This window comes from Protopterus annectens, chromosome 15.part0 (assembly GCF_019279795.1).
Source record: "Protopterus annectens isolate FY-2018-M chromosome 15.part0, PAN1.0, whole genome shotgun sequence".
NCBI lineage: Eukaryota > Metazoa > Chordata > Ceratodontiformes > Protopteridae > Protopterus > Protopterus annectens.
In genome coordinates, this window is record NC_056749.1 from 525,990,074 (window position 1) to 526,014,626 (window position 24,553).

A 24,553-nucleotide genomic window follows, 5' to 3' on the forward strand; every position below is an offset into this window, starting at 1 on the left:
CGTTCGACAATTTGCCTGTTGAATTATTTGATAGGTGCCCAAAGGTGAGCACTAGGTGTGCAGTCCAAGGAGTAAGGGTTGGGATGTAAATGTTTTTATCAAGATGAATACTTGCTACTGTTGTATGCAGTCTGGTACTTTGTTATACATTCTTCAAACCTGCTCAACTAAGTGCAGCACTTCCCAGAGTTTCTGGGACTAATTTTCAAGTCAATCACAATAGCAGAGTACAAGGCAGGTCTGTAATGTCACAGCCCAGCACAATCAAGTCATAGCATCTGGAAACACAGCAAGTTTAATGCAGATGGCAAGATTATACAAGGCATCTAAAGTTATTACTGCATTGTAACCAATAATAATGTCTTCAAAAACAACAGCAGTAGCCTCAGATATACCAGTTAATTTGCAGCATAAAACCAGGACTTCAGTTCAGCTCTAGCACACTTTAATGCACAGAATTAGCAAAATGGTTACTTCCTAGATATTGTGGAACTGTTTTCTAAGTAAAATCTGATGTCAGAGTTCACATTAGATTAACCTTAAGTCGTAGGCAATATGGGATAGCAGCAAAGAAGGAAATACTGATGCAGAAGCTGTCAGGATGAAACAATCTAAGCAGAATTAAGAAAATCATTATTCTTCTAGGAATATAACACAGGCATTGTATCCACTTCTTGAAGCACATCTCCAAAAGAATATAGGATAAAGGTTGTCCAAAATATGACCACTAAAATGGTACAAGTTCTGAACTGCAAGCAGTATGAAGGAAGACCATATGAAAACATATCTGGTTTACTGTAGTGGACTGATGAGTCAGAGTCTAAGAAGAGCCATGCAAGTCCCTCAGGGATCATTACTAAATTCAAGAGGTTGCAGCCTCTGTTAAGACCAAGAGATGTACAAGAACCCAAGACTATGGATGAGATCACAAAACAAAGAGAGGGGGCACTAGTTCAGCACCAGTTTGAAGATTTTAACCATGATGATTAGAAAAATAGAGGTATTTCAGGAATGCAATGGACAATTGCCACTGCAGTCAGGAGTGGAGTGTTGCTAATTGCATAAGATGACAGTGGTACCAGCAGGGTATGAAAAGGATATAATGTGAGTACTTTATCGGCCATCATAGATTATGTTTCTCTACTGTACTGTGATGTGTCCATATTATGTGTTTTTCAGCAACCTATTACTACTATTGTCTGGCAAATGACACAGAGGTTTATGGCTCTGAGCTGTTAACAACTGCTTCTTGCAGTCCAGGGTATAGGATTTGAGTCAACCCCCTCTCCATTTGTCTAATTAATGACTGAGCAACTCAACTAGCCAGCTAGTGCTACTGGGCCAACCCTGAAAAGGGACATATGTTCAGTGAGCTTGCGTAGTTAACAAATGAATAAGTGATTATCAGCTAATGTGTTTGTTAAATAACGGAATGTGAGCTAGTGTTAAAACCATGTAAATCTTCTCTCACAGTCACAGTGTGATGAAGTGATAGTCCATATATGTGAATATGGTTTCTCTAGGTTTAATTTTTAAGAGTGTTTTGAATTTCTAATAACATGATGGGAATGGACCCTGTTCTTAATTCAAAGTATAATTAAAGTTCATGAAATCAGTATTGTTTCATTCTTCACAGTACCCGCAATGAGCCCAGAATTGACTCCTTCTGCAGTCTTGTTCCTGATATTGTGAACTCTGAAGACTTCACACACACACACACACACACACACACACACACACACACACACACACACACACACACACACACACACACTCATATATACACATATGCATGCATGTATGCATGCGCACGCACACACACACACACACACACACACACACACACACACACACACACACACACACACACACACACACATACATGAACAAATGTTATGAATAGACAGGCCCTGTAGTGAACTGCAAAATAATTTATTTATGCAGTGTTTTCTTTTGTGCTTCATTTGCCGAAATATTCTTAATGGTGACTTTTCATTTGTATCTGTTTTCAGCATAATATTAAGCAATTTCTGTTTTTTCTCATGGAACACCATTAAAATATATTCAAATATTATGTAGATATATTTGTAGCTGAAAAAAAAACTATAAAGAGGATCCAGTTCAAATATGAAGTAAGAGTTATGGCAACCACCCAATTAATGCAAAGCACCAAGAAGACTTTACGCAAATTTAAATAAACAAATCTGACCTCTTTCAGACTAAAACTACATGTTGCCAAAGGGTTTCACAAGACACCTAACAATGCAGAAATCCCTGTAAGAGAAACTATGAAACGTGGTAGTAATACATTTCATTTAGTGTTTCTATTTGTCTAGTACTTTTAGGTTGAATAAATCAGCTCACAACAAACACTAACAAATAATAACCCTACAGTCTGCTGTGCTCTTTTAATTATACTAGTCATTTCGTATGCAGACACACAGGCACTTACTTTAGAAAAACTAGGACTTCCTTTGTTGTTTTCTATCTAATAAACAGTTAGAAAAAGAACAAATTGTAAGTATGGTTATCGTGCAAAGTTCTCAAAAGTGAATATATATTTATATTTTATCAGGAAAATAAGGTTAATCAAGATGTAATGAAAAATATTCAAAACATGTGACATTTGCATCCGGTATATTAATGTAATTTCCCAGACGGGTGATGTCACTTCTCAGATAAAATATCGAAATAAATAGATATCAATAAAATGATCAAACATTTACATTACACAATGCCTTCTAAAATTATATAGTAAATGCTTACTTACTGTCAGGTGAAGTCATTCATTAACTTCCTTTAGAATTAGCAGAAAGTCTAGAAAGAGGCTGTTTGTATACAATAAAAAATGAAAATGGCTGTATACAGATCCATGAATAGCTTATGCCATGAGTGACTGGATTAGAAACACTTAACCATCTGGCCACCAGAAAATGCTGATCAGTATAGCTGTAGAACCAGTTCTATGGGTCTTGATATATATACACTGCAAAATATAAATATCCACGTATGGTTATGACACTGAAACTTTTGATGGTCAGTATTTTGCAAGCGTAACAGCTGAGTCTATGAACCTAATGGTAGTATCTTTCTTTTTTAATGCATGTACATTACTTTTATATGTACCTCAATCAAATAAAGCAATAAAGCATTCAGAACAGGCACACATCATTCTAAAAGCATCAATGAATCTTTAAGGTCTGTATAGGTGCCACTAAGCAGTATCAATAAGCAAATGGATATTGTCTTTTACTTGCACAATAAAATATCTAGTAAGGCAGTGCAATTGTTAAGGAAAATTACTTACTGAAATGAAGCTATAGTTGCATAAAATTATACATCTTGTACATACTGTCATGTCTTACTGCTAATGAATAGTGTGGTGCCCGTGCATTGGTCCAGTAATCAAGGAGTCTCAATCCTCACCACTAGCACCAGTGAGGGGCATGTACATTGGGAAGGATAACAAGTACACACACAGTAAAGTACAATTTCCCTTAAGAGCACACAGAGATCACAGTCAGTCTGGGGCTGGTTTCTCCCTTTCTCTCCAGATCCCCAATAAGATTCCCCACTGGCACAGCTACAGAATGGAGTCCTTAGCCAGGGCTCCAAGACAAGTCCTCCTAGCACTCCCTCTGTCCAACCAGTGCTTCATGTCCCTGCCCAAGTAGCTCTCTCTCTCACAAACACACACACACAGACACACAGACACACACACACACACACACACACACACACACACACACACACACACACACACACACACACACACACTCACTTTGAGATATGATTTATATACAAACACATAGACACTCCTGGGGAAGGCTGGCACAGGTTCACTAGGTATGCCCCTTCTGCTCAGGCTATAAGGTAGTAATCCACTGTCACCAGAACCTCTACTTATCAGCTACTATAAGGCCCTTCCCAAAGGGTGACCAATTTCGCTGAGTAATAATACTGTTATCCAATTAGTAAGTGTGACCAGAAATTTTAAGGCTATTGGAGTGGCTTAGTACAGTAACACTAAATACATCAAGTACTCTAGAGCTTAAATTATCTCTACACAAACCAGCTACAGTTGAAAGGTTTAAAAATAGTAATAAATAATAAAAACACAAGATGAATCTCCTCAGTTCAACACAGTGCTAGTCAAGAGTTCAGAAATCACAGGAAAATGCTTTAAAACAATGTTGCATAGTCTGACATAAATAAAGAAAAGAGCTAAACTAAATCTGATTAAATTCCTATCTAACTCTAAGAGCAATACTGTTCTAAATTCTACTTACATATAGAGCAAAGGCAGAGTGCTGGTGATGTCAGTTCCGAAGACAAATGCAAAAAAATGCTCTCTGTTTCTCTCTGAGATCTCTTAAATTGATAATACATCACTGCTGACTCATTTTAGATTACATCATTCTTGACACTTCTGGTTCACAGGCTACCAGAAACTCTAAATTTACATTTCTTGGTAAGCTTACACCTGGTCAGGAAGCCACAGCAATGAAAGACATTATACATGTAAAACCTTGTAATTAACACTGGTCTCAAAACAATAGAAGGAATTCCAGCTCCAGATATTCTGTCTCTGAGCTTTGAGATCAGTCATAAAATGCTTTCCTTTATCAGCTTTCTTCCAGCAGGGTGTACTGTGGTTATATTTTTGAAGTTCAGAACATATAACACAAGTTGTTTTTGCATTTAGTTTTCTTACGTGTGTAAAACAGTCTGTGGATTATATTAATATTTACAATCACATAGAATTATCTACAACATTCTATCTAGCTGGAGTGGCAGCCTTTCAGTTTTTCACATTTCTCCTCCACCCCCCCCCCCCCGAGAACTCAGGATAGTTTTTCAAGTGGCCCTTGAGAAATGTTGCTTGAGAGGGTTAGGTCTATCTGAGAATGCCTTACCCCATTCCCTGTCTTGACAGCCCATCTGCATTGGCATTGCTAATCCCAATGTGGTGCTGCACTGATATATCATATGCTTGCAACCCTAGGCTCCATCTTAACAACTTGGCATTTTGCTGGCTGGCTTAGTGTAACCATGTTAGTGGATTGTGATCTGTAACTACAGTGAATTTCCTTCAATACAGATAAGGTTGAAGTTTCTGCAGTGCCCGCACTATGGCTAGACATTCCTTTTCTACAGCTGCATAGCATTCCTCCCTGGGTTGGAGCCTACGACTGAGATAAACAACTGGGTGCTCTTCTCCCTCTGAAAAAAATCTGGCTAAGTACATCCCCCAACCCAAGGTTTGAAGTATCCACCTGCACAACAGATTCTTTGCTGTAATCTGGACTGGCTAACACAGGGGGTCCTCCCAAAGCTTCTTTAAGCTTCTGGAATGCCTGCTTACAAGCTGTGGTCCACACTACCTTATCTGGCCTGTTTTTCCTTATCATGTTTGTGAAGGGAGCAGCTATAGTACTATAACTGGGGACAAACTTTCTGTGGTACCCTGCTGTCCTTAAGAATGCCCTCACCTGCTTTTTGGTAACAGGTGCAGGCCATTCCTGAATGGCGTCTACTTTGGCAGGTTCTGGCCTGATCTTACTACCCCCCACTCTGTCCCAGGCAGGAGACCTCTGCCATACCCACCTGACATTTGCTCAGCTTAATGGTCAACCCTGCCCTCTGCCAACCTCTGCTAACTCATTTTAGATTACATCAATCTTGACACTTCTGGTTCCCAGGCTACCAAAAACTCTAAATTTACATTTCTTAGTAAGCTTATACCTGGTCAGGAAGCCACAGCAATAAAAGATATTATACATGTAAAACCTTGCAATTAACTCTGGTTTCAAAACAATAGAAGGAATCCCTTCATCTAGACATTCTGTCTCCTAGCTTTGAGATCAAGCAGTCATAAAATGCTTTACTTTATCAGCTTTCTTCCAGCAGGGTGCACTGTGGTTGCATGTTTGAAGTTCAGAGCATATAACAGTTTTTCTTACATTCACTTTTCTTACATGTGTAAAACAGTGTGTGGATTATATTAATATTTACAATGACATAGAATTATCTACAAAATGTTATCTAGCTGGGCTGGCAGCCTTTCAGATTTTTACAAATAGCATAACATCTTTATACAAATATATAAATAAGAAAATATCTATTTGCTGGCTCCACAGTGTAAAGGTACCATACATTTCAACTTGTACAGATTTTCATAGAATATCCAGATATCTGCCTCATATTTTTGCTCTGCCCCTTGTAAAATTTGTGGTTTTCTGAGAAATGACTGAGGTTTTAAATCACTAAATAATGACATAAAATTGACTTTCAGAACTAATATTCTTCAGATGCATGCTAACATAAATCCTGTTATTTTAGCACCTTTCTTAGTTTATAACAGAGATATTAGAACTCTAACTCTATTTTGGGATCTTTATCCCGCCATAGTTTCTTGTACTTAGAGGTTGAGAGGTATGGGAGGGATGACACGCCTATCTGAGAGGTATGGGAAGGATGATGCCCCCTACCTGAGAGGTATGGGAGGGATTATACCCCCTACCTGAGAGGTATGAGAGGGATGACTCCCCCTACCTGAGAAGTATGGGAGGGATAATCCCCTACTGCAACTCAGATGACTGTGGTTTGAATCAAGGCATTTGTAATATAAAAACCAGGCAGAGTGGGAGAGGAGTAAAGGCACATGGCATACTTGCCTTTCTTAAGGAGAGTGAAAGGTTGCAAGGAGATGTGATTTCTCCAGTGGACACCTAGGAAAGCACCTCCCTTGCTTGATGGAAAGGGGTGGGGGTTATTTGCTGGCAACATCCTTTGCGGAAGCGAGGGTCATCCAGTGCAGTCATCCCATTACATGACCTCCTTCAACTCTACTAGCTAAGTACTTATGGGGACAAGGTAAAGAATAAGGAAAAAGCCCTCAAACCATCCTGATGACCATCTATATGATGACCACTCTTACTCCACCTTCATAACTGTGATGCAGAATGAATGGGCTGACTACCTGGGAGAGAGGAAGCTGATAATCAACAGATAGGAAGTGCAAAGAGTACCAACAAATAAAGTATCTATAAATAAATAACATTCTCTTAGTAAGTGGCACACTGGACCGTTACTCTCTGTGAAATCTGACCACAGTTTGTATCATAATGCTTCATTAATTGTCCATGGTTCTGGCACAGTGTGCAGCAATATTTTGGTAGCAGATGGATGTTGCTACAGCTGCTGTCATACAACATGTATTGGCTGAGAAGCAGTTGCCAAAATCAGAGGTAGCCTACATGGACTGTGAAGTGTTTATAACTAAGTGATGAGGAAATGAATGTTTGAGAACACTAGATATAAACCATGACAGCAAATGAAAGGTCCTCAGACAGAAATAGTACATAAGATAACATTCCTCTCCTAATACAGATAGCCCATCAAGAACCATCTTTCATTTCCCACACTTCTGGCTACTGCCCATCTATCCTTCTGTTTACTAAGTCACTTTTCCTACTGAAATTCACAGTGGTAGCAAGATATTCAGAGTAGACCATACTTCCTATTGCTCTGTAATAGTCTTTGGTTCATTCTGCAGAATTCCCCAGGTGTTACCAGGCAACTGAGAGATATAATCCCTTCAGTTTGTGTTCAGTGCTTCCTCATAGCAGGCTATGCCAGATAGTCTCCCACTGGAAATGCCAAAGAGACTCATTAGGTATCCAAAGCTCCTAGGTTAACTCATTGCAACCCTAAAAAGCAATGGATTAGGTTCATAGGTTCATAGGATTATACTAGGCTATCTGCCCTAAGGCATTTATAAGCCTAGCCCAAAGTTTTGTGGCTTACACCACCCATTATATGAAAAAATACTGTGCCCATTAGTTTGTTGTGCCTCTGTCCAACAGTGACACAGAGATGATTCCCGGGGTAAACCTACGATCTCCCATCCACAGGTCAAGATTTCACTTGAACAGAGCCAGCGAGGTGCTCTGCCTCACATGGACCGGGATTTTATTCCACAGCATAGGGAGTCTCTGAGTGATAAATCTATCCCTCCAGCACGTCCTATTTATATCCGTGCTAAGGTTTAAGTCGCTTGCTCTAGTGGTTTTGGTGGATTTGGATTTTTTGAGGTGGAGCATGTCCATTAATTCTGGGTTGGACATGGCCTTGTATGTCAGGCACATGTCACCTCTGAGCAGACGGTATGCGACTGAATAGAGCTGGAGTTTCTTCAATCTGGCAGCATATGACAGATTTTGGAGTCCCTTTATCCTTTTGGTGAGGAACTTTTGGGGTCTCTCCAATTGCTGCAGATGTTGGGTGAGATACATCCCGAATGGGGCATTGTACTCGATCATTGGTCTGATAAGTGAAGAGTACAGGGGAACAATGACCTCACTAGATCTGGATGTGAATCCCTTCATGATCAGGTGGGCAATGTAGAAGGTCTTTCTAACCACTTTAGCAACGTGAGTGTCAAAAGAAAGGCCACTGTCAACCTGGGTCCCCAGGTCCCTGATAACCTCTTCTGTGCTTAGTGGATTGCCACCTATATGGTAGCTTGGGGTTACCTTGTTTTTCCCGAAGGGTATGACTATACATTTTCTGGCGTTTAACTTCAGGCCATGGCTCTGGCACCAGCTATCTGTTTCCGTGAGTCCCTTCTGAAGGATATCCGTGTCCGATGCACTTTCCACTATGGCGCCCAGTTTGCAGTCGTCTGCAAACTTTGTCAGCCAAAGTCCCCCATGTTGGCCTGTACTTCTGAGAAGTAGATGCCGAACAATAGGGGCCAAGGACTGAGCCCTGTGGGACACCACTTGTGACCGGCTTGGAGTCTGACATAGCGCCAGCAACTCTAACCCTGTGGGTTCTGTCCTTAAGCCAGTTTGCAACCCATCTTGTGACATATGGGTTTACATTTAAGCTGGTAAGTTTTTCTACAATACCCGAGTGGGGTATTGTGTCGAAAGCCTTTGCAAGGTCAAGGTAGGCTGTATGGACTGCCTTTCCCTCATCAATGGCCTTGGTGACTGTTTCGAAGAAGTCGACCAAGTTCAAAAGGCATGATCTGCCCTTGACGAAGACAAACTGGGTCGGTTCCAATGTCTGCAAGTCCCCTATATCTTTGTTTATGAGCTCCATTATGATCCTCTCCATAGCTTTGCAGACTAGACTTGTTAAGCTTATGGGGTGGTAATTACCAGGGTCCGTAGAGGCACCGCCTTTGTGGAGTGGGACCACAGTTGCCGTACGCCACTCCTTGGGCACGTATCCTGTGGTAAGGCTGAGATTAAACAGCTGCCTTATGTGTGGGTTTAATTCCTCATTTAGCTCGTGTAGCACACAGCCGGGGACACCATTCGGTCCCATTGATGCTGTGTTTTTAGCTTTAGAGAGAGCAGCTTTCACCTGCGCATTTGAGATGTCTGGGAGGCTACACTCTGCTGGGATAGTTATCTCTCCTTTAGGGGGGGAGAGGGGAGTGAAGTTTGCACTGACCCTGTCTGCCAGTATATTGTAGCCTCAGATCACCAAACTTGCTAAGCTTTTCACTCTGTCACACCAAAATTCTATCTTCTTATTAAAACGTACCACATTCTTCATCCATGATATCTTTTTAAATACAACCTTTTCTGGTAGTTCTGCAGTGCTTCTGACTGGACACACATCAGGATCTGAGGCATGTCTTCTTTCAGTGAAGTGAAACCTAGTCTGGATAAAGTCACATAATGCCTTACATGTCAATATATTCTGGGGGCATTTCAACAAAAAAGCAATAGTTTAACCAAATATGCTTCTTGAGCATTTTTTTGTTAGGAACGGGAATAATTTAGCATAACATTTTGGTTCCTTTAAATGGCGGGGGGGGGGGGCTGATTGTACAGGGATAGACAAACGTATCAGCGGTTAGAACATCAGCCTGTGGGTTATATTTTTATGTCAATTATAAATATTTGACAGTCTAAAACAAAGAACTTTGTCCATTATAATAGCTTCATTTTCATAGATGACAGCAGCCCCATTGGTACTTTCTACTTCAACTGCACTCCATTAATTGTTTGTAGCAGTCAACTGTCTCCCTTCCTTAAGTTTATTTTTCCTTTGCCACAGAAGTTTATGTAACCACTTTCAGTTCTAAGACAGTATTTTATTTCTCCTGAGCTGCAGTCCTGCATTTTGGCTTACCTTTTCTCATTGCTTTGCTGATCTTTGGGGGTAGCCTTTGGACTTTGCAATTGAAAGTCCACAGAAACCTCCTTAGCATTACATAGTTGTTCAAACAATCAAGTGCAATTTTTACTGTTGTATATCACCATTAATCACAATAACCTGATATTGGGCCAACTCTTCTACTAAAACTGTGTCCTAGAGCAACAATATCAAGAATTACATATACTCACACACAGACCTTCTAAACTGCATTGTTCCTTTTACTTATGTCTCTCAGCAGATCTGTAGTTGTTTAAGTCCAGTCATTGATTGTCTCTGTCTCTTTGCCAACTTGCATTATCAACCCATTTCATTTGCCCTTGCTAACGCTCAGGTTCAGTCCACTCCCCTAGCCTACCTCCAATTCCCACTGACCCATTCTTACTGTACATTCATTATTCCATAACACCACCAACATATCCCATAAATCAATACCATTGTTTATCTCCAGAAAAAAAAAATCAGTGGAATTATTTCCAATAGTAATACCTACTCTAGTTCACCAGTCAACACCCTCTCTCAAACTGTCCTACTCCTTATCCCCTATAATGATCACATTACATCTCTACAACTAACCCAGTACCCTCCTAACATTTTCTAATCCTAATTTACAGCAAAGACAAAACCCAAGTTAAATAAGATGCCCTTAATTCAGATTATTCTACTATTCTTCCTAACTCTACTAGCCTTCATCACCAATTATCAAATCTACTTCCTTCAAATACGTAGTACTTCAACCAGTCCTCACAAAGAATATCAACATCTACCCAGCCTTTCTTTCTCCATAGTTCCCTATCTGTACAAACAAACCACATCTGGTTTATTTATCTATAAATATCTTAAAACTAAGTATCCAAATTTATGAACAAATACCAAACCAAGACCAAAATATAACTGGCCACACTCTTCCCTCTGTAAAATATGAATTCAAAATATTAGCAGAGATATTCACCCCAACCCAGGTCCCACTATGCATAAATGCATCACCCTCAGCCCCAAAATAAACCAGTCACCTACTACCTTTCAACAAAACAGAACCCAATTCACCTTACTAAATACAAAGCTAAGAAGCATGTGTAATAAAATCCATGACATCCATGCCTACCTTGCCACATACACCTCCTAATGCAGTCATAGTGACTGAAACCTTGCTAAAAAAGAAATAAAGGATAATAAGATCATCTAGCAGAATACAATATACTCAGGCATGACAGACAAAACAAGCATGCAGGTGGAGTAACAATCATCTATAAAAACTCCCTAACCATCACATTACTCCCACAGGAAATACCCAAATGTAACAATGTTGAACATCTAATAATACTCCTAAAATTCAACAATAGGAAAACTGCACATTTAACTGCAATTTATATACCACCAGGGAATAACACTGAAACTGATGAAAACATCCTGTTTTGGATATCCCAACAAATTAACCATGAAACTATAATACTTGGAAACTGAAATATAGACTGGAGATTCATAAATTCCACTACCCCCACTGAAACCATAAACTTGTACAACTTGAAACAATTAATAACCACACCATAAAACTTCAGGAAAACACTCAACATTAGACTCCTTGAAGGCTGTATTTGTAGCCGAGGCACTAGAGACATAATAAAGCTTCTGTGCTTTTTCAAGTTGTTCCTGCTTGTTGTTTTTGGATATTTTTCCTTGTTGTTGTGGCTTTGTAGACACTCAACATTAGATTGAACTCTTGCAAACAAACCGGACAAACTGACAAACATAGGCTCCCCTCTCAGATTAAGTGACCACATATCAACATATGTCATTAGAACTCTCCATCACTTAGATAAACATATTATCTATAACCAAATATGAAATGCAACCAACTTTAGCAAAGATATTTTCAATGAAACATTAAAACAATATAACTGGAATGTACTTAGAACAATGCCACTAGATACTACTGTAGAAAACTTTAATAGCATATTCTTACAGACCTTAAATAACCTAACACCAGTATGCACTAAAAGAGTAAAGTCCAACCGCACACCATGACTAACAAAAAACAAAATTATGATAAAAAGGGATAAAGCCTGGAAAATGGTATACAATAGAACTCAAAATGCCTTCCTGCAATTTAGACATCTTAGAAACCTTGAAAATCTCCATGCCATGCAGGACAAGCAAACATACTATACCAACTACAAGACAAACATCAAAACAACCCAAAACATGTTTGGCCATCACTAAATAAACTACTCCACCCTAATAAGACCACCACTCCCTCTCCGAAAACAGACAATATGACAGTTTCTATCCTCACACAGTTTAATTCCTACTTTATACAATTAATATTATTTCTCCGAGACACTAGTACATTTGCCCCCCTTTCTTTACACATGTCCAACCAAAACCACCCACGGCTCTTCAATTTTAGTCCAGTACCAATTGTCATAATGGCTAAAGTCTTTGCTTCCCTTGCACAAAGTATAAGATTCAATCCTGACTTCTGGCCAATGCCTGTTTGGAGTTTGCATATTCTCTTTGTGTCTCTGTGGGGTCCCACCCACCTTTGAAAAACATGCTAATTGATTTCATCTCCAACTCACCAAAGAATGGACCTATGGGGGCAGCAGCACAGACTCTACATGGCACTCTACAGGGGTCTTTGACAATCATCTAGAGCCAAGGTTTATGCTGCAGAGTGGTTAGCCCTGCCATGGTAGTTCTTCCACACTACACACTTTAAAATTAGAGTGTCCAGTCCATATACTGCATGTCTGTAGAATGTGGGAGAAAACAGGAGCACCCACCAATGGTGTAAAATATGGCTATTGGTGATTCAGTCATGTTGACTAATGTTGCCAAATGGGCACAGGCATGATTATTTACCAGTGATAAGTGGTTTAAGGACCCATCTTACACCAAGGACCATGCAAATGGTGGGAGGATTATATGTGCCCTTTCTGGCCAGCCCTGGTTTAATAAGCCACTGGCCAGCCATAGCTCTGTTAGTGAAAGAAGGACATAAAACCAATCAACCTGCCAAGCATGAACTAAGAATTGCTAGACTTAATGTAGGTTCACTGACTGGACAGAGCTTGGAAGTGGATGACATGAGTGATGGTATGAAGAAAGCTGGACATCCTATGTATACAACGGACAAGATGGAAGGCCAGTGCATAAGGCAGAGGGTTGACATAATGGTTATACTTACCTCACAGATACAAGGTATAGGGTTTGATTCTGCCCTTGTTATTGGCTAGGTTTATAATAGACCACAGACTAATAGCCTAGTATTTGCTATGAACCTATAAACCTATGAATCCAGCTCCCTCATAATGAAGTTGCTTCTTAAACTAAAAACTGTCTCCACAGCTGTAGACCAACTACCATCAGATTACCTAAAAATGGCCAAAGGAGTCATAGCCTTCCTGTGTCCATACTAATTAATAGGTCCATAGCAGAAAGGCACGTCCCATCACTGTAGAAAAACTCCTTTATCATACCACTGCTCAAAGGCAGCACATCTAAAGAGTTTAATAACTAGAGACCAATAGCAATTCTCTCGCTTGTCTCCAAAATATTAGAGAAATGCATCCATATACAGCTGATAATACCTAAAATACCCTACTCTCAGAAAAACAACATGGCTTTAGGCCCCAGCAGAGCACCACTCTGGACTACTCTGGACTACTAGTAACATGTACAAAGTGCCATTGTCTTGCAAATTTCTGAAACAACTGACTGGTAAACTGGGTACCATTGTCAGAGATAAGCTTTTGTGGACTTCCATGGACTGAGAAATGATGTTTTAGCTCGACTACATTTTACCAATGTAATAAACCAACATAGAAACAATGGTCTGCTTATGTCCACCATGTTCTTAGATTTGACAATGGCATTTGATAGTGTCTCACACTAGCAACTACTCATTCAACTCTCCTCGAATGGACTTTCACAAAACTCCTTGTTATGGTCACTTAGTTACCTATCTGGAAGGCAATAAAATGTTAAATGGCAACAAACCTACTCATCCTTTCAACCAGTTAGTGTAGGTGTTCCTCAGGGGTCTATCCTGGGTCCTCTTCTATTTAATATATTTTTTAATAACCTCCACACTCAACTCACTAGGCTAGTTTAGGTCAGTATGTAGATGACTCTACATTAATATGTGCAGCTTCAACAATAAATAAGCTCCAAGGCATTACCCAAAAATCTTTCTCCTCTGTAGAAATCTGGCTCAAAGAATCAAACCTCCTACCTAACCCTGTCACTCGTCTAGCCAGGATGAAACAGACGAACATTGTGTGTTCTGTTCAAGCAGCTTTATTATATATAAACATAAACCTATATGCAAACTAGTTGTCTCATGCATAGATGTTCACACTCTAGTTGTACTCACAAAATGGCACTGAAGATAGCATCTGCCTGCTATTTATATATGCATGTTCAGGTCTTAGAAATACTTCTTAAAGGTACAACACATATAGTATTCTACATCCTCCCTCTTTGAGAAATGACAGTAACAACATTGACTGACATGCTATAGGTATAAAGTAATTTTCCTCATGTAATTACAGAAAACTATGTATATGTATATATATATATATATATATATATATATATATATATATATATATATATATATATATATATATATATATATATATATATATATATATATATAGATATATATACACACACACACACACACACACACACACACACACACACACACACACACACACACAAACACACACACCCCTATGTCCAAGTCACTGAGTATCTTACACTGGGTTTGCACTGAGATTATCCCTGCCAAATGTTCAACCTTAGCAACGTTGTGAAGATTATCAGAAACGGTAATGGGAATCAAGACATGTCCTGGAACAGGAGCATTGTCTGAATCAGTCTGAGATTTAGAGTCGATATCGTAGGAACATTGCTGCAATAACAGTTCTGATACAGGAAGTAGCTGTCTGCGGTTCCCCCTGTACTAGGCACCCTCAGATTTTACAAGATAGGATCTTAGCTCTTCACATATATTTGTCACTTGACCAATCCGGTCAAAACCTTTCGCCGTTTGTATCCTCACTGTCTCTCCTTTCAACTTACGAAGAAATCTGCCCAAATTGTAATAGCTGTACTTCTGGAAAGAACGCTTTCTAAATAATTAGGCTTTGATTGCTTTGTTTTTTTTTTTTTTTTAGCTTTAGGCCTCAATAAACTGTAACTGATAGGCAATGTTGTTCTGATTTGCCTAGACAGAAGTCTCTGAGCAGGTGAGCCAAGTATATTGTCATGGGGTATGTTTCTGAGACTGAGTAAATTCAAAACGGCATTGGTATTGTTAAGCTTTGACTTCTCAAGTAATTGCTTTGCACTCTGAACTGCATGTTCAGCTAGTCTATTTGACTGTGGATATTCTGGACTACTAGTAACATGTACAAAGTCCCATTGTCTTGCAAATTTCTGAAACAACTGACTGGTAAATTGGGTACCATTGTCAGAGATAAGCTTTTGTGGACTTCCATGGACTGAGAAATGATGTTTCAGCTCAGTAGTATCAGTAGGGACATTAGGATAGGTAGTAAATCGATCTCAAACCAGTTTGAATAAGAGTCTATGAGTACTAAGTAATGTTGAGTGTTCCACTCAAATATGTCAGTGGTTACTGTTGACCAAGATAGTTCAGGAACTTGACTTAGCTGAAGTGGTTCTTTTTGCAAATGCAGATTAGTACTATTGCATACTGGACAAGAAGAATGTACTCTATCGATGTCTTTTGCTAGAGAAGTCCAAAATATTAGTCCTCTCACCCTTCTTTTGGTATCTTCGGAACCTGGGTGACCACGATGCAAAATCTGAATGTTTTCTTGTTGTAAGGAAACAGGAACAACAATTTTAGAACCTTTGAAAATAATGCCATCTTCCATCAACATCTCATCTCTGTAAGAAAAGTAGGGTTGCACTTCAGGTGGTAAACTAGATTGTTTTGATGGCCATTCAACATTGATGTAGTGGCTGAGCTTTTGCAAAATTGGATCAGTCTTTGTATGATTTCTTAGTTCATCAAGTCTTGTGGTAGGAAAATTACATGCTTCCATGACATCGAAGTCAAGATTTTCTGCATCAAGCTATTCCATTGTATTTCTGGGCAATCTGGATAAGGTATCATAGGTTCATAGGTAGGTACTAGGCTATCGGCCCTGGGGCCTATACAAGCCCAGCCAAAATGGTACCCTGGCTTTTGCCACCCAAGAAAATTATTTTCCTGTGCCACTGTCGAGCAGAGCCACATAGGTGATCATAGGCTGAATTTCTTATTTCCCATCCAATCATCAAGATTTTTCTTGAAAAGTGCTAATGAGGAGCTTTGTTTGATATAGATAGGTAGTTTATTCCAGAGTATGGGAAGTCTCTGGGACAGGAATCTATCCCTCCAGCATGTTCTGTTTATTGTGGTGACAAGGTTTAGGTCCCTAGAGCATGTAGCTCGGAGGGATTGGGATTTCTTTAAGTGGAGCATGTCCAACAGCTCTGGGTTTGACATAGCTTTGTATGTTTGGCAGAGATCACCGCTGAGTAGGCGATATGCGATGGAGTAAAGCTGGAGTTTTTTGAGACGGTCTACGTAGGGCATCTGTCTGAGGCCAGTAATCCTCTTTGTGAGGTATTTCTTCAGCCTTTCCAGTTGTTGTAGATGTCTTGTGAGGTACATACCAAAAGGGGCATTGTACTCTGTAATGGGTCTAATGAGTGATGAGTAGAGGGGAACAATGACCTCTTTTTTCCGGATGAGAAACCTTTTGTGATGATGTGTGCCACGTAGAAGGATTTCCTGACTACTGTGGCGATGTGATTATCAAAGGAGAGACTACTGTCCACCTGTGTCCCGAGGTCTCTTATCACACTTTCGGTGTTAAGTATACTACTGCCTATGTTGTAGTTCATGGGTACAGAGTTTTTACCAAAGGGGATGACAATGCACTTTTTGGCATTGAGCTTGAGGCCATGGTTTTGACACCAGGCATCTGTCTCAGAGAGGCCCTTTTGTACGATGTCCACATCGTTAGGAGTTTCGATTAACAGAGAGATACTTTAAACAAAGAATTTACAAACATCAATATAGCATAAATAAACAATCTTTTCGCCAATCACTGATACACCATCGACATAGAAAGCAGACTGCTGCAGTTCAACTTGATCAATTTGCTTTTCGAATTACCCTTCTTTATAACAGTATGATGCTTTCCTGATATACAAAACTTTTGAAAATGACATTTATGGCATTGCTGACCAAATGCTAAGCACTTTTCTCTTTTAGACTCATAGTTAGCACCACAATTGCAACAGTTAACAATAAAGCTTGACTTGGGTTTTGCTGATTCACCCTTGTACCGCACTGAGAATGCTCCTTTAACTGAACTAGTCTTAGAACTTGCTGGAAGACTGTGGGTTTTCCTTGTCACACCTACAAGGGCTGCAGCTGCCACGTGCTTAGACCTGTTTTTGCCTGCCACATGATGCAAGCAGTCAACATTTGCTCTGGAGCCTGCCGAAACCATGCTCTTACACTTGGAAGCATATCTGTGTGCCTTTCTGTAACTTCATGAATTGACAAATCTCAGTAGCTTTGCTCAACATTAAATCACTGTCACAAAGCAAAACCTTTCTCACAGCAGTACTGTTAATACCACACATGAGCCTGTCCTTTATTAGCTCATCTTTCAAGCCACCAAACTTACATCTTTTAGTTTTATTTCTCAGGTCAATAATATAAGCTGCAAAAGTTTCTCCTTGCTTTTGATCTCTTGTGTAAAACAAATGCCTCTCTAATGTAACATTGGTCTGGGGGCTGCACATTTCTCTAAATTTTATCATCAAACACTCGGGGTCTTCCCTTGATTCAACCTGCACAATATCATGATTTGCCCCTTCACCTTCATATACTGCTGGTGCATATACAAATTAACACTCTCTTTCTATGGCCTCTGACCCTGCTAGATTTAGCAAAATGAATGTTCTGGTGCCTGCATCTTTATCAGAATAAGCTGATTGTATGAATATATTGTACTCTTGCTCAAATATTCTCCAATTCTCTGCAATATTCTGATCGAATACAAGTGGTAGCAGTTTACGAAAACCTTCTGCCATATTAATACATCTCAGTGAAGACTTTTGCCAGTATGCATGAACACACACACATGTACATGTGCCTGAAATTTATGCCAGTACTTGTAACTATGCCCAATAGCACAACAAGCCTCTGTATAACTGAATTTTATGAAATACGTTTCCCTGGCACTGTAATACTCTTGTAATCTCCTTACTGTATAAGTCACTTATTATTTTAAGAAACATTTCAAATAACTGCACTGTGTGAATGAACTGGGCAGAAGCAGCTCAGATTAAGAAACATTTTGAAGTAATTGAACTTTGTGAATAAACACACAGAAATTTCCCCAAAATGTCAGTACTTTGCTATACAGCTCTGTATAGTGCAAGAAACACTTTGTAATAGCAGCACTCTGCAAACAGACACACCCAGCACAAGAAACTTTTCGAAATGGCTGTATTTGACTGCACTTTACAAAATAGTGGCACACAAACTCTTCAGAATAAATACACAGTAATAACCACACACTTTTGCACACTGAGATACTTTGAATAACTCCAGTTATACTATTCAGAGCTCCAGTTAATGCAAAGTAGTATTTTATGCCAAAATACAGTAATTCACCAAAAAACATGCAGTCACCTATCTTTATTTATACTCAATGTGCTCCTTCTGCCCTTTATTATATTCATTTTGCTCACTTAATCTTTTCATGCCCATTATATTTTCTTGTGCTCATTTTAACTCTCCAAGGGCGCCCGCAGGCAGGTGCAAGGGGGTGCACTTGCACCCCCCTGGAACTGGCTGGCCGAGAAATTTAAAAAGTTTTTTTTTAAAGGGCGTTCCTCTTTAAGAATGCCCTTTGCATCACGTCCAGTCGCACAGACGCAACAGGTGTTTGCGACCTGTTTTCGTCTTCTGTGTCTGTGCGCGACTGATGGTTTACATCCTTTTCTTTCGCGCCTACTGGATATTTGAATTCAAGAGGACGTTCCGACTTCGCCGATGAGTGTAGAAGTGAAAAGGTAGGTGTGTTAACTTATGCCACATGATATTACAGACAGAAGCATTAGAAATTAATAGTGTTAGGTTTCCACATTTTGGCAATGCATTTTTTTTTTGTTACTGCTAGCAAGTAGCAACAATATCAACAAACTACTGGAAGGCAGATTCAAGGACATTAAGTATGGCTAACCCGACAACAAAGCTAAGACCTAGTAATTGGAGTCAGATTTAGCCAGATTTGATAGCATATATTTTGCAACAACTTTTGAAAAACCATAAAATAAACAACAATCCCAAAGCATATGCAACCAGTTCCCCACAACACCCAAGGTAAATCTACAACCTGGTGAGTGGTGAAGAAAAGTTGTGATATACCTTCCTAAGTCTAGATATAATTTTTAAAACTGTTGGGTCTTGCAAAATACATTTTTTTCTTTTGAGTTAATAATCCCATAGTTCAATTTATTTCATGTTAATTTGTACAAGGTGTCATGTATCATGTTTAACAGCTTGCATCCAATCTGCCATGAAACCCGGGTACCATATGAATTAAATGCTCATTTGCTTTAGGGAAAAGATACACCCTATAATACTAATCCTGTATATAGGAAGTAGTAGCATGCCTAATTCTAGCAAAGCTATCAAGATCGGCTTTCTTAAAATGATAAGCAATATATTGTAAGTTCAGTGTATGCCACAGGGCATCCATTTTAATTCAGAGTTTAATATTTCTTGGTAGACAACATTCATTACAATCCCATTATACAGGCTTCTTTTTATATCCTTTCTACTGTGTTTCTTTTTCCCTAGATCAGCAATTCAATGAAGAATCTTCCAATTTTGTTTAGCTGATATAACAAAGCATTCACTGAAATAAAAGTATAATCAATATAAATTGCAGAAAGCTGCCAGTGCTATGATGATGGAAAAATCAGTCTTTCTTGTTATTTCACTGGTCATGTGGACACTTTATTTTAATGCTTTTTTTCTATAATAACAATTGGTTAAAATAATTCTGTGAGGAATTACATAGCCATTAGGATTAAAGTTTCAAAGTGACAGCTAGATGTCTTACTGCATTGCTTTGAAATTAAGTTGATGTGACTTCAATTTTACAACTTAAAAGGCACAAAAGAAGTATAGAGAACAAACTATTATAACAAGGAGTTGCAGTAATAACAGCTGTGTCACACTTACAGCCTGTGATTCACAACTAACTTTCCTTTTAATGAATCTCTTGTGGGCAAGCAATAGCTGTCAACTGTTATCTCCAGCATGAGGGAACTACTAACTAACTAGGGAACTAGACTAACCATTGACAAAGAGGCTCTATATCACTGAGACCTTTTAAACACTATTTGCATTCATTTTCTGAAGAATAACAAATGTATAATTGTAATTCCCAGCATTTTATGTCATTTGTGAATATTGATATGATTCATACAGAACTGTGTGTGTTAAGGTGTAAAGTACTGGGCAAAAATGTAACACAGCAGCATGCCCTGCCAGCTTAGAATAGAAATGTATATAAACAATTGTAATTGTGTAAATGTATATGTTTTAACAATTGAAACTAGAACATAGTTGTGTCCTAGTTGCCTGTTGCACATTTTTATTGCATGTTGTGAGAGAAAGATACTGTCAGTTTTACTTTTTTTATGGGGCTGCTATCACCCATTAGGGATAGAGTGGCATCTGCATCGATGTTGACTATTGCCTGCCTGGTAGTGGCCTTACCGAAGGTAAACTGCTGTCTGAATTAATTTTGGCCTGTCAGACGTCACCCATTATTTCTGTAGTAGTATGTAGTACTTCTGCTCTGCTCCTGTATCCACCCCTAGTTAGAGAGCTGTACCACAACAACTGTTAACAATTAGTTCCAGCTGGAGTGTTATGATGTACACCTGAACTTTTTGCGGTCTGCTGAAATACAAGCCTGCACCAGATTGAGTTGTGCTACTGTTTTCTATCTGTGCATATTTCAAATGTTTACATGTAGTTATTAGTATTTTTATTTAAAGTATGTATGTACCCTAAGTTCAGAAGTTTTCAGACACTGTGGGATTTGGAGTTTCTGTAACTTCAATTGTGCTATGTATAAATAATTTGGTTTGAAATTTGGAACACTTTTTATTGGACTTTGTCCTGATGTGACAAGACATTGGTTGCTGGTTAAGTTTTATAATTTGTTACACTTTCTGAATAAATATATTTTAGATTTTATTTTCTTAGAATACCACGCTGCACTCAAGTTTAGAGATGGGTTAGTATTTGTAATAGTAAACTTTCAAAAATATGAAATGTGGTGATGTTAGTTCTGTTTATTTTATTAAACATAGGGTTTTGTTTATTTAGTAGTTGTTGCCTGACCCTGTTGAAGGTGAAGCTCCAGTAGGTACATTGTAAAACCCATCTTGGCCAAATAAAGGTATTGATTGCTTCACCTCTGTGTTCCAGCTTCTGCCCATATGCAGTTGGTTAAATAGGAAATGGCAAACAGAATATTTTGCAGTACTTATCAGGAGAATTATGTTGTGCTGTTTGCATTGTTGTCACATCTTCAAGGAGTGCTGATTTTTGCTGGTGATCTACCTTGATTGATAAGGAAGTCCCAAACAAATATTTTTTTGGAGAGTGGCTAGCATTACAAATCACAGGACATCAGACCAAAGAGGGGGAGTTGTTGTTATTAACTGTTGTTAATTATGTCTCACTTTGAGGCAGAAATCTGTTTTCTTAGTAGATTAATAGATATTTTAATGAAGTGTTGTATTGGTCGCATTCAGGATGGATTAACATTGTCTTCTGCAAGTAGTTTTGATTTAAGCATATTGCAAAGTAACTCCCAAAGAGACAGTGTTCTTGTTACTACAGGATGTTTACTAAGGTGAGAGTATGCAAAGAACTACATAAATAACGTTATCATGGAGAACATAACATTTACTACAGGTTTAAAAAGACATGGCTTACTAATTTACAGATATGCAGAGAGACCTGCACACTATGTTTAACTGTTATGTTCTGGTGTGTACGCATTTTTATTATATGCTGGAGTCTTTATTGCTGCTTATCGAGAAAAGCTGTTTTCCAGACTCTAAAGGTTAGAAAGAGGTGTTTTATACACTTCAAGGATTGTGACAAGTTATGAGCAGTTTACAAATCATAAAGCATTATCTTCTTCCCCTGTCATACTGTATTTTTATTTGTTTTATCAGTTAACATTAAGTAATGTGCATTTAGTTACAGAATAGTATAATAAATTCACAGAGAGCCATTGTTTGGTTTTTGTTACATGATGTACTTTTCTTTTTTTTGAATCCACATAAAGGTCAGATTTTTTTTTTTTTTTTTATTTTACATTTGTTTACCGGGGAGGTCCGACTGGACAAAGCTGTCCATTTTCAGCAGAGGCCCAGGGAGAAAAGCTCCAGAACAATTGCTAACATACAATACATAAGATATTTACGTGAGCATTGTGGTTTACACAGTTATAAAATATAGCATATATATGATTGCATAAGATATTTACATAAGCATAATGGTTTAGACATACAATTAAAAGTATAGTAGGTAGTAACATATGATTGTTCATACAGTATGTTTAGTAGAGATAATGTTGAAGATGTACTAAATATAAGACAAGAAAGGAAAAACTAAAAAAACACTAGCCATATTGTCAAAGCAGGAGAATATAAACAAGTTCATGTGAGGTTCATTGACATTTTAAGGGAAACTGTGAAGACTGTGCATAAAACACATATTCATATCCATAATTCATACCTCATTCTCTTAGAGCAAAAAATCTGGACAAAGCCTAAAATGACGGGGGAACAAGTAGGGACAGATTTTAAATATTGCTCTTACAAACTTAGAAAGTTGATAGAATAATAGGTTTTGCATTATCATAAAATTTCTGAAGGATGTGGACTCTTCAACTCAAATGTTTATCATTATTTAATGACTTCAATCCTCAGCTATTTGCCAGAAAAGTACAGATTTTAGGAAGAACACAAAAAATATGAGGCAAAAATCTGGATATTCTGCGAAAATCTGTTCAGTTGAGAGGTATAATGGTGCTTACTGCAGTATTAAGTTTTCTTTGCATAAACATGTACAAAAGCAAAAATCAGCTAATTTTATGTATTTATTTTTTGTTGTTGTCCAGGTTAGCATGATGCACATGTTAATCATTAGTGTAGCTGAAACACATCAGAAAATGTTTTTTTTTTTTTTAATCCCATACCTGACACTTTTTTTGTTTGTTTTTGTTCAGTAACGTCATTGATAGAAGATCTGCAAGATATTGACTACAAAGGTAGTAGTAGCCCATTGGATTCTTTAGGTTGTCTTATAACTTCAAAGTCAATGCATCAAACAAGAAGCGATCATTCAGATATAGTAGCAATATGATATAGTTCATTACTGACGGCAATTCGTTTTCAGAATTCTTCACGTTGTAGGTTTTGCATCATTTTAAGATGCAGATAAAATAAGTTGAACTGAGCAGTGTTAATGGTGAAAAAGCAAGACGTCAGTGAAGAAACTAATGAGTCAAGATAGAGAATATAAATACTTGTTCTGTAATAACTATCAAAATCCACGCCTACTGTGTTTGCTCGGTGTGTCAACTGCAAATCCTTGGCAACACTAACTCAATACTAAATTTATCTGCTAGTGATCTTGCCTTACTGAGAATGTCATTCCTAAAGTGTTCTTCAGCATGGTTGCGGTGCTCCGTGAATATTTCAATGAGTCTGTTGATGTGTTGTTGAGCCTCTACTATATCAAGTTGAACAGACTGAAACATCTGGGCAACAGGCTCAAGAATTGATGAGTAATTTGCAATAATGAAGAGAAAAATAAGAAATGTTCACGAAGAGCTAGTGCTGAGTAACATATGTGCATTTTGTGTGGTTTCACCAGCAGTGCTCTTCTGAAGATCAGCCAGTCAAATATTTTCTCAAAGTTCTGACTAAATACATGAATGGATTTATATTTCTCAGTCCATCATGTCTCACACAGAAGAGGTATATTTGGTGCCACTGCTCGTCATTTTTGACTGTCATGGACAAAATTAATAATCTTCTTGATAACACCAACAGCACTACGTATTTCAGGCACATCATTCAGATCATTGACTACTATCTACTATCTTAGTCTGTGAGATGCGCAGTGGATAAAGGCTGCTTTTGGATACTTTTCACAAATCTTTGCCTGACCACCATTCTGGATGCTTGCCATTATGGAGCAGCCATCATAGCCTGTCTGAGTAATTTC